The sequence below is a fragment of the Herpailurus yagouaroundi genome, unplaced genomic scaffold (genome assembly GCF_014898765.1).
Source record: "Herpailurus yagouaroundi ecotype Mexico unplaced genomic scaffold, PumYag 28, whole genome shotgun sequence".
NCBI lineage: Eukaryota > Metazoa > Chordata > Mammalia > Carnivora > Felidae > Herpailurus > Herpailurus yagouaroundi.
The window spans coordinates 12,232,194-12,244,569 of record NW_024412376.1 but is presented as its reverse complement, the minus strand read 5'-3'; the positions used below and the strand labels follow the sequence as shown (position 1 = coordinate 12,244,569).

The window sequence follows — 12,376 nt, the reverse complement described above, 5'->3', positions numbered from 1 at the left end:
TTTTCCATAACTGGCATAACAATATTTCCTTCATACATGCTCTTCTAGAACCTTGCCACTCTTCCTATCAAGATTCTGTGTTCCCTGCTCTTGAACCCAGGCAGGCCAGCAGGACTGCCTCAATAAACAGAATACAGAGGAAGTAACATTGTGTGGTTTCCAAGGCTAAGTCATAAAAAGTGATATGCCTAGCTTTCTTTCTCTCTGCGACACTTGAGTTTGGAGCCCTGAGGTACCATGTAGGAACTCCAACTATCCTGAAGCCACCATACTGGAGAACCACCAGCCTTCAGTTGTTTTGAGTTCTCCCAACCTGGGCATCAGACACATGAGTGAGCTAGTTCAGATGACTCCAGTAAGAAATCCCAAGTAAAAATCACTTAACTAAACCCCCAGAACCCTGTAAGAGAATAATAAAATCATTTTGTTGTTTTAAGCTACTGTTTTGAAGAGGTTTGTTATGAGTAATAGAACACTGGGGTAGAATATGTTAGGAAGAGGAGAGGGTAGCTACACTTATTATTTTACAAATACTTCTTCATTGTTTGGATTCTTTTCTATGTAATAACATTATAATTGCAATTCCAAGTCTGTATATCTCCTCCTGTTCCAGCAAAAAGAGGGGAAAACTGAGCTTATCCTCAGGAAAGAGGGAACTTAAAACTCTTACGTATCATCTACACTGACCATTCTTAATCACTATCATTGGTACCAGCATTCTACAGCCAAAAGTATTTGTCAGGAAGCTAAACTTGGCAATCTACCTGGTGTTAATCACTATATTTGAGGGTAGATCAGAGAAATTACTGAACCAAGAATAACTCAGGTGCAGTATTGAAATCTGTACCTCTGGGTTCAGTCTTCTTTCTGATCTTATCAAATCCAAACTGTGAGCTTCCTAGAGTTTAGGCCTATGTCTTATATATCATATGTAATCAATATTAGATGAATAAGAATAAATGGACTTTGAAAATTAAAGGGGAAGGAAAAAGAATGCAGAGAGGGATAAGTCAATAAGAGACTAAAGGAACTTACACTTCAGCTAGAATCTAATTCATACACAAAATGAAAACTAGAATATTTAAAATGTGATACACATTGTAAGTAAATTCAAATTATATATACTATTAGCTGAGTGCACATGTACAGCTTATATATGGAGTAAATGACTGGGCCAAGTGTGACAGAATTCATCGGAAAGTACCTCCTCAGAGAGAAAAGGCTTTAAGTTGGCCTTATTAAGAAGGTTTTAACTGGCAAGATAAGGATATACAAGATATTAAGTGGGAGAAAGTAGAAAATACCAAGAAATGAAGGCTGAAAACATATAGCAGGAAGAAAGGTAATTTACTTGAACGTAATTGAGAAAAAATCTTTAGGAATAAGAAAACACAATATCAGTAAGGGAGGAAAGAAAATGTTAAAGAACCTTAAAAAAAAAGCATGGGGATTAAAATTGGAATATAACACAATTCAAACTAAGGTACAGCAACTTCTTGAATGACTTGATGAAAAGTGTTTGATGAAAATTATTCTAACAGTACTGTGTACCATGGAATAAAGTAGGGAAGAGGCAGAGAGGCCAGTTTTACTGTTGTAATCATCTCAGCAAGAAGTGATGAGGATGGCAACTATAGATGTAAAAAGATCTAAGAGATGTGATGGTGAAAGAATCAGTGGAACATTGCTGATGAATTAGATGGGGGAGGAGGGAGAGAAGCATGAAAAGGAAAGTACTAAAGGGGTGTTTTAAAGGTTTTAAGTCCAGGAACTCCAAGACCAGAGATAAATTTTAAAAAGAAAGTAAAAGGATGATGGAAGAGAGAAGATCTGGATAGAAAGAATTTTAACTAAAAGGAAATAGGCATTTGCATCAAATGCAATTAAAGCCTACAAAAGGTTAACTGAGAAGAAAAACAAATCAACGAACAAAAATAGCTAGAAAAACATTACTTGCAACATATGAGAATTCTAATGATTCAGGGGAGTAAATACCTTAGAAACAGAAGCAGAGGCCAACTAATAGTAAAATGATAAGGTGTGCCTTCATCTGTGGAACCAGTCTCCTAAGCACTTTACAAATATTGCCTCATATGCCCACAACAATCCTGTGATATGGGTACAATTATTTATCTCCAATTTATAGAAAGAAAAATGGATACATACAGCAAGGTTCATGCAAAGTTACACAGTAAGTTGTGTGGAAGTCAGATTTACACCTAGGTAGTCTCAAATCCATGTTCTCAATCAGCTCAATATTCTAGGATTAATTAAAAGACTCTGAGAAGAATGATGACATTAAAAAAAAAAGAAAAAAAGGCGAGAAATTACTTTGTGAGGGTAAAGGTTCATGAGATGGTTGATATATCAAAGCAGATATATTGAAAAAAAAACCTTGCTTAATAGATTTAGAAAACAAGGGAGAACTTATCGACCAAAGGGGGGTGGGAGTAGGGACCAGGGGAAGGATTGCCTTAAGAGTTGGTATATAAAAATATAAAAGTTTAAGGGGCGCCTGGGTGGCTCAGTCAGTTGAGCATCCGACTTCAGCTCAGGTCATGTGGGTTTGAGCCCCACGTCAGGCTCTGTGCTGACAGTTCAGAGCCTGGAGCCTGCTTCAGATTCTGGGTCTCTGTCTCTCTCTCTCTCTGCCCTTTACCCACTCACACCGTCTCTCTGTCTCTCTCAAAGGTAGACATTAAAAAAAATTTTTTTAAATATATAAAAGTTAAAGAAAATGAATGGATGATATACCATAAAAGACTAGACGATTTGGGGTATAATACTAACCATTAAGTATAACATCTAGAAAAACAGCCACGATTAACCAAAACACACCCCATGGCACAATTTAGTGGCATAAGCAGTTATAGAGGATGGATATGGATATTTAAAATAAGGCAGGCACATATCAGGGAGGAAACATTTCAAGTTGCATAGACATTTAACATTACTAAGTATTCTACCATAAAACCAAGCACATAGTAAGTTCTCAGTAGGTTTTATGTTATGTCTGTGCATTTTCCAAAAGTTCCAAAGGCCATCTTATTAGAATTACCTAGCATTTACAAAGGACACATTCCTGGGCCCAACTAAAATTTTTTAAATCTGGGGGTGGAGGTCAGAAAACAAAAATCTTAATATATTTTCCAGGCAATTATTTTTCAAAAAGTTGAGATGTACTGTCTTCCTGTGTTGTCTAAGTATTAGAACTCTAGGACTCGCCAACTGTTTGTCTTCGATGGCTTATATAATCTGACACAGATCTTCTAAATTCTTTCATTGCCTATGCTTGACTTATTCTAAAATCCCAGTCTTGGTTTGGTTAACACAATCAAGACTTTAGGTTTGGAGTTTTTAGCTCTTAAATCCATACCAACTCCAATACTGACACAGGGAGAAGAAAGCTCTAGTTCCTTTGCCTGACATCATGGATCCTCTGTTAAATATAACATATGTTGTTGACTAGACACTGGATTGACCCAGTATGTCAATTCTTACGTTGTCAGATCTGTAGTGAAGAAAATAAAATGCTCACTACTACAGACTCACCATATGAATGCCTATTTATTGCCTTTAGAGTAAGGGGACCCAAATGTTCCATCTTTGTTACTAACTTTTGCTAGAAAGTTTAATGGGTATTAATTTAGCACAAAAGCTTGTCAGGAATGAAAGACGTTTTCATCTTTCATGAAATGAAAATGGTTGTCACCATATAGACCATATCTACAGCAGTGTTCCTGTTTCTGAAAAAGTGAGTTCTTTTAAGATGTCTCTTGACCTCAATGATGGGGCAAATGACAGCCAACAGGCTGTTTACTTGATAAGAGGCAGAACTGAAAAAAGAGCCTCTTTAGTCAACAGGGGACCCACCTTGACAGCAGCAACTAGGATCCTGAAAGAATAGCTTCATGTACTTTCAAACTTTAGCAGATCTGTGGTTCAAACTGTTAAGATGGAACAGCCATGTCTAGTGTTACCTCTGGTTCTGTCCTTAATCCTGTCTAGTTCCATAGTTCTACTTTGTCATCTTTCTGGTTTGCCTGAGGTGAAGAACATAAAAAGCTAACACTGAATTGCACTGAGACTTTTGCCATTTCCTGCAAATTATTTGATCTTTGAAGAAAAGGATTAAATCCAACTAATCTTTATATCCCACAGAGTACCTAAACATGCGCTGCTATACTTGACATGTTTAACTGAGTGCCCTGTTCAACCTCTACAAGAGAATCCTCCTCATGCAGAGCACCAAAAGCATTAGCCTTATATAAAAAGGTGACTTCCCCTTGTGTCCTATCCCCAAGGTCATGAAATACAAATTGACATCTAACTCATGGTCATGCAATACATTCAGATTTCTCTCTAGCCACTTGAACTAAATAAAAGCAGCACAGTCACCACTAAGAAGTAAGCTTTAGTCAAAAGAAAAGAACAGTTCAAGTCAGCACCACTGGCAAACCAAATCCACCTGTAAGTCAAAGTCATGGAGAAACAAACTGTGGAAAAAATACAGCAAGGCAAATAGAAGTGGAAAGGAGAAGTAACAAAAGGTTGATGAAGCAGACATAAAAAGAGAAGGCAAGACAAGAAAGCATACATCCACAGAATGAGAGGCAGATAGACTAGCTTCTCAGATTCCTGACAGATTTCCCTTCTGCATAACCCCAAACAGCTGGATCCCTATAACAACCTCCCTCTAAAGCCAAAAGAATCCCTGATTAAAATACTATTTTTTTTTAGATTATACACCGAGATAAATAAAAAGCTGGCAACAGATAAATCCAAAGAGGAAAAAAAAAATTGCACCAGGAAGTGAAATTTCAGGTTAGCCAAAAAGTTTTCTAAATATGAACCTGACTTATGAGAAAGTACCACCAATACTTGCCATGTTCTTGTCAATGAAACAAATTAGAATTTAATTGATGTTTTCAAAGGAAATTATCATTGTGCACAAAAAACTGTCTCAAACTCAGAGGAGAAAAAGCCCACAATGATATATCTTTTTTGGTAACATGTTTGAAAATCTTTTGTTAGCCTGTTTAAAGCAGATCTTTGTTATCTGATGTCTATGATAATTAGTAGTATATTAAATTAATAGCCTCATCTTTAAAGACAGGTTTCTTAATTTACACAACTGATAAAGAGAAGGCAAAGGTCAGTCCTGTAACCAGCCTTTAACCTGATAGTCCTTTCTTGTACCTAGACTAACAATAGTATCTGGAACCCTTTTTTTCCTCTACAGATCCTTTCTCTGGAAATAATCTTTGAACTGACTTTCTCTGAAGAGCGTTCCCTTAGAACAAATCCAAAATAAAACTACCACATGAGCTCACAATCAATTAATCTGGCAAGTTTGTTTTAACACTGTTAAAGACCAAACTAACATCAGAATAATTATAATTTGGTTATCTTATACAGATTCTAGCATACTTCCAGTCTGGCAAGAAATATATCACTTAAGCCTTGAATTCATTTAAAACCTGCACTTTACCAAAAATGTCAAGGTTACTAACTTTTACTAACAAGTTTAATGGGTATTAATATTATAAATCCTCAAGTAAAGCTTGCCAATTTTTAAATTCTCACAAGAAAGTCTCATTGGAATTTTCCATAAGAAATTTCAAGATGTGCCTAAAGAATTTCTCAACTACTACAAAAGGCAAGAGTGAAATTACTGATTCAATAATTGGTTAATTGGTGTCCTTCTCCTTAGTTATATTTGACAAAACAAAATTTATGACTAAGAGGGGACTTACTCAATCTTTATAACAACAGAATAGTTCTTGAATAGTATCTGATTGTGGTGGTGGTTATAGAATCCACACATAATAAAATGGCATAGAACTATAAACATACACTGTACCAATATCAATTTCCCAATTTTAATACTGCACTAAAGTTACATAAGATGTAACCATTAGGGGAAACTGGGTGAAAGGTATAGGGCCCTTTCTACTATTTTTGCAAGTCCTGTGAATCTACAATTATTTCAAAATGAATAATAATTCAAAATAAATGAATAAGCAAACAACGTATTACTTTAATTAGTAACAAAAATACCATATATATATTTTTTAATTAACCTAAATAGCCTATTTAGCTGACCAGAAAGTAGAGACCTAATCTTTTATACATACAAACTTACATTGTCAATAACATAGTGAACTCACTTAATTGACATGCTGTCAATTAAGACATTCTATTTCAGAAAATGTAACTTAAAATGGGAAGTAACCAATAACTTGTACTCTTGTAAATAATTCCTTGTTTTAGGGAAGACAAGGTTGGATGATGGCTGTGTTGCATTGAAATAAAAGTAATAGATTTATTTTTAAATTATTATACTTTACTAAAAGAAAAATACTTTTTTGAAGGCAAAAAACTAAAAAATATTTTTATTTAACCTTTAGACCTACCACCTTTGGAGGAAAATGAAAGTTTATTGGAAAAGAGGATACAGAATTTCAAATAAATAACATCATGCCATCTTTTCAGAGAGGTCTTTCTCAGACAACAGAGTGTACAGCAAATATTCTTGTCCTGAATGGTTCTAAACAGCTACTATGTAAAACTAAACATAGGCTATCTTTGACTCCAGAAAATGGATTTTCAACCAAATAAAGATAATATTCAGAACAGCTACTTTCAAGTTCTCCACGATGAACAATTATGTTCCATGAATGTATATGCCCAGCTAAATGACTGCAAACTACAGTCATAATTTAGCCTCCTACAAAAATTACATTTTATCTGGACTGGTACCTTAGCTATCATCTTGCTGCCTCTATACCATAGTTTTGGGTAACATTTATCCTTGTCTCAATTTGGTAAAAACAGAACATTCTTTCTCCTCGAGAGGAATGAGACACAAATATAAATTGCCATATGTGTATCATCTACCACTTTGGAAAATCAACTGAAGCAGTAGAAATAAACTAGCCACCCAACCTCAAGTATAAATATTAGTACGTAAATAAAACAGATGTTTGTCAAAGAAGCTTCCAAATCCCATAATGCAACTACTCAATTGTCTCTATAGCCATGTTAAAAAAAAACAAACAAAACTGAAATAGAGTAAGAATTTGGATGTGTGGGGAAAAAAGTGAAAGAAACTATACAGATTTAAAGGGCTCTCATGAAGTTAGGTAAGAAGATGAATAGGTTGGATTAGCAAGGGGGAAACTATGTTAGAAACATAAAAATGTATTAAGGCAAAAAAAATAAACTTTGAATTGTCTGAATTAGGCAATAATCTAATACTGCCTTTTATTTAGAGAGGAAAAAACAGAAGCCAAAGCAACAGAATATACTATCATTCTTTATACAGCAATAGGTTTTAAAGTTCACAATTAATTCCTTACTTTTGAAGACATTACTAACAACTGCAACCCTTACAGACTAATAATGTACCCCACCCTCCTTATCTATGCTAAAGAGTGCCTGTTTGGCCTACCAGTAGTTTGGCATGGCAAAGGCATAGGGTCTGGAGTTGATAATGATAAAATACAAGGCAGGAACCAGAACACAAAATACATGGAATAACATGATAATAATAATAGTTAACATTTATGATATGCCTGAAGTATTCTAGGGACTTAACAGCATTCTAAGGGCTCATGATAATCCTATAAAGTGCGAACTGTTTATCCCCATTCTACAGATGAGGAAAATGAGGAACAGACAGATTAAATGACTTACCCAAAGTCACATAGCCAGTAATTAGCAAAGCCAGGACTGGGACACAGGTGGAATGACAGTTTAGATTTATTTGAAAGGCTGGGGAGCCACTGAAGGATTACAGGCAAAGTTACCGCTAACAATCAAATTCACATTTTGTTTTAGCAAGATCACTCAGTAGGAGTGAAAAATGACTAAGAAAAAATAGTGAAAGTAGTAAGATTAGTTAAGAGACTGATGTGGCAAGACAGAAATGATAAAGGCCTGAATTGAGGGAATAGCATATAATGAAAAGTGAACTGATAGATACAAAGGATATAAAATCAACTTGATTCTATGATTGGATGTGGAGAATCAGAATAACTCAAGTCTTGACTGACTAGGCCCCACCCTACAGCTTCACATTTTAATCACACCACTACTTTATCAAAATCTTAAAGCAGATAAATTTAGTCTCGGGTCATCTTCATTTCAGCAATAGCCACAGCATTTGACTTTCCCCTTTCTGAAAACTGTAACTATATACATTAAAATGACTGCCCCTTGGCAACACCACACTAATTGTTTAATGTGTATGCAGTAAAGAGAGCTATTAAATGTTTTTGATAAACCACACAGACTATCACTGAACATAAAATACAGAGAAGCTACTGAGAATATGTGCAATTTAGTAAACATTCTTATCTAACTGGCATTCTACGTTGTAAAAAAACCTAAATGCCCTCTGAATAAATTAGATTCATCTGATCATTTATAAGGAAGGGTCTATAGACACCTATTGTAAGATTCAAAAAAAGTAAAATAACTCATAACTTCGAAGCTAAATATAGTTTTTTCTCCTTTGAAAAATGAAAAAGCAAAAATAAAAACTGCTATCCTTACTTATACCCCAAGTCAAGGATCTGTAAAGTACTGCATCAGAATTATAATAACTACTGGAAAAACTTACTGTAAGTTCAACCTTATTACCATTCTAAGGGTAAAACTATGCTAGAGCCAAAGACTTCCAGTAACTAAATGCTCTTGGAAAGTGTCCAAGACATGTTATAGTAAATTTCCAACTTGTTTCATCTAAGATCAAGAAAAGCAAGTTATCTAAAGCACTGGATTAAGTTTAAACAGTCTCTAACTAGAAGTTATACCTCAAATAATCAGAAAAATCTTTAGTTATGTTGGGCCCTAAGACCTGTAAGAGTCAGGTGGGGAGACAGCTGCACGTAGGAATCTAAGTCACCTAGTAATTAATACTATTTTGAGAAAAATTTCAATACCAATAGCTTCCATTTTGAGAGAAACAGATTTTGGCAGAATCTGTTAAAATAATGCTTTATAATGATGGTGAAAATCTCCATAGTTCCTATCATGTGGACAGCATATGGTGGTAGTTACTCCGGTTTCTAGTTTGAGCCACTGTTTAGCCTCCTGTTATCTATGGTTCAGATTCCTTTTTTACAGGCTGTATGTCTCACAAATATACACCAATTTCATATATAAACAAACATAATGGTGCTTTATGTGAGTGCATATGTAAATATAGCTATATGACACTCTAGACAAGCTGTGATTTCCACTCATAACAATTTTTTTTATAAATTAAAGTTCTACTAAATTGAGAAGCAAAACCCAGCAGTTAAAGAGAAAAATCCAGCCAAAAAGCAAAGGGAGCTACAAAATTAACTCTGGAAGCCAAAAAAACTAAATAAAGCAGGTTCTCAAAACAAACAAATTCAACACATTTTCACTCAGCACTTTCTAGTTTACCTATAAATGTTCACATTTTTAAAAGGCTGAGTGGTACACCAACTTTCATTTATGAAAAATGACACCCTAGGGTAAATTTCTAATTTCCAAGAGAAATACTTCAAGTTTAAAGATCTGCAGACAAAAATAATAGATGCAAGAGCTGCAAAGAAATGAACCAAAAAAGCAAACATGGTTTTACAAGAAACACGGAAGCTGTCTGCAACATTTAAAAGTGGATGGACTGAAAATAACATACAAAAGACCCCAAATGAACAAACTTAGTATAAGTATCCCCAATGTGTTCAACATCTACTGAAACAAGCAATGCCATTTCAACACGTTCCACAAAAACAGCCATAAACTGGTTACCTCTATTTTTTAAAAATGATTAACTTATGAGATTTGTTGCAATATATTTTATAATTTACCAATACTATTAGTGATGCTTCAACTATGGATTTGTGCTAAGAAGAGTGAAATCTGTTCATACACCAGTGAAAACGAAGCCTCACCAAAGACATTCAACATAAAGCTGACCCCTAAAGGCTCCCTGATGCACATTTGCAACCACAGTATTCATGATATGCAATACACTAAACTAGCAACAGATTGGTTAAAAACAGTTTGGATTCTCAACTTCCCATAATACAGGCAACATTTTTAGAAGCAATCATATTCAAATAAATGTGTCTTTCACAGTTACGGGATGAAATTTTAAGCTGGACAGGCACCAATGCCCTGATTTTCTACTTTTTTCATAAACCATATGACTTCCACATGCTGACAGTGTTTTATGTTTTAACCTGCAGTAAAGGCTTTACATCATTTTAATGCTCAGTGCTTAAAATGCAACAGAATCACCTCCACTAAATGCAAGGAATAGGTTTGGTTTACCTTTAGTGATTTCAACCAGACTACTAGTCAGAAAAAGTTTAATGAAAGCTTTTCCAGTAAGTAACTTTGCATTTCCACAGAAGAAAACAAAAAGAAAATCTGAGGTAGGGAAGGTGGAAGATAATATTTTACCAACTCTTAAACATTTGAGTTTTTTATTTCTAAAATAAGTACTGAACATCTAAAAACTACATCTAAAAGGATATCTTTCAGCAAATGTATACTCTATTATATAATTATACAGGATTTTCCTCCAGTTTTGGCAAAGTAATATTTCAGGTTAAGATAGAAGATTAAAACAAAAAATTGTGGAAATCCTAGTCTGTAACAAATCAAAGGTTCAGCCTTGTATCAACATAGCCTAAATTTGAGATTTAAAAAACACAAGTTTTTTTTCTATTCAGGTCAATCTAAATCTACATACTACCTCATATTTATAGTCAGTTTATCTGTGTGAATGATCAACTGCAGAAATTTCAAATCTAAGGTTATAAGACATACCATAAAACCACATATTATATCTATGTGACTTTTCAGTTTTTATGGAATCTGAGGTCCTTTACTCTTAGGTTCAAGAATTGATCAATTTGGAGCCAAATATGTAAATGCTTTGAAGTCTCAACAGTTAAAAGAGCAATTATGCCAATTCCTTTAGTCATGTAAAGGTCCATTACACACACACACAACTGTCACAGAAGGGTTAGTGAAAATTTTCAATTTTGGACTGAAAAAACTACAAAATATACGGTCTTAAATTCTCCTGGTGTAATGTTATTAAATATTAAAGACTGTGAGAAAAAAAGATGTTGCAATCCTCTTGCCTTTATAACTCTACTTTAAACTTGAGAAAAAAAATCAGAATTCAAATATTCCAATTCACCTAGCTCTAACAACTTAGTTGTGCAATTTTAAAATCAGTTTAATGCAAAGCACTTCAATCCTGATGTGACAATTACCTGTGGCATAAATGCAAAATAAAAACAAATGCAAGTCCTCTTCATCTAATGATGCATTTTATAGCAAAACCACAAAAAAGCACAATCATATTAGCACAAACTAAATAAACAGGCACAAGAGGCATCATGTCCATCCAGGAAAAGAAATGTAGCATGCCAAGAAAGAAAGAAAGAAAGGACTGAAACAACGAAGAAGGGAAGGAAGAAGGGAAGGGAAGACAGAGGTTTCTATACCTGAAGGATCCGAGAGAAATGAACTAGTCACATCATTCTATCCTATTAGATACATAAGGGTTTCTTAAAGCTTAAGGGTAAAAAGCAGCAATCACTTTACACCATTCAACTTTACACAGTATAGTATCTTTCATGTCAACTGCCTTCCATCCTTCACTCACCCAATGCTTCCTCACTCTTCCATACGAGCTTTCAGACAAATCCGAAACAGAACAGGGTGGGGTAGAAGAAAAATACAAGCAGCGCTTTTCTGCTACTCCCCCCGCCCCCAAATAATTTCCAACAGTTTTCCTACTACGAAAATAAGTCTCCCTATCTTAAGATACACAACAGTCATTCTATGTCCTTAGTAGACACACAGAGACGCATACACATGTCAGCACTCCAGACCCCCACAGAACGCCCCCGAACCTTAAGTAATGTTTATTTCATTTAACGTGAAGACAAGATACATCTACCTACTGTTTCGGGGTGAGGGTGGGTGGAGGACTCCTTTCAAAGTAGCCCCAATAGTGTAACCAAAACACGGTTCCGGAATAAAATATTAAGAACACTTTTCCTTTCCCACCTATCTATGGACTTAAGGATGCAAAAATCCATCTCCAAACCACCTCATTTCTAAAATTCTTCAGCCCGGAGTTTGGGGTGGAGATTTGTCCAGGGGAGGGGGCGGAGGCGGGGAGAAGTGTGAGCCGGCAATGGGACACAAACGAGTTGCTAACCCCAGCTACCCCGCACCACGTCGCCAGCCCAGAGGTCCAGGACTCGGGACCTCACGCACGCTTCTCTGCCCAGGCCCAGTTAAAAGCTATGACTCCAGCTATCTAACTTCGTATCTACAGACATTTGTTCGTTACTAACACATCACACAA

At 35.3% G+C, this 12,376-nt stretch overlaps 1 protein-coding gene across 15 annotated transcripts in view; it reads right to left on the bottom strand.

The window, feature by feature from the left end:
* HMBOX1 (homeobox containing 1) overlaps window positions 1-12,376 on the bottom strand; it is a 195,041-nt gene that overhangs the window by 181,973 nt on the left and 692 nt on the right. The gene's annotated exons all lie outside the window — the stretch shown is intronic.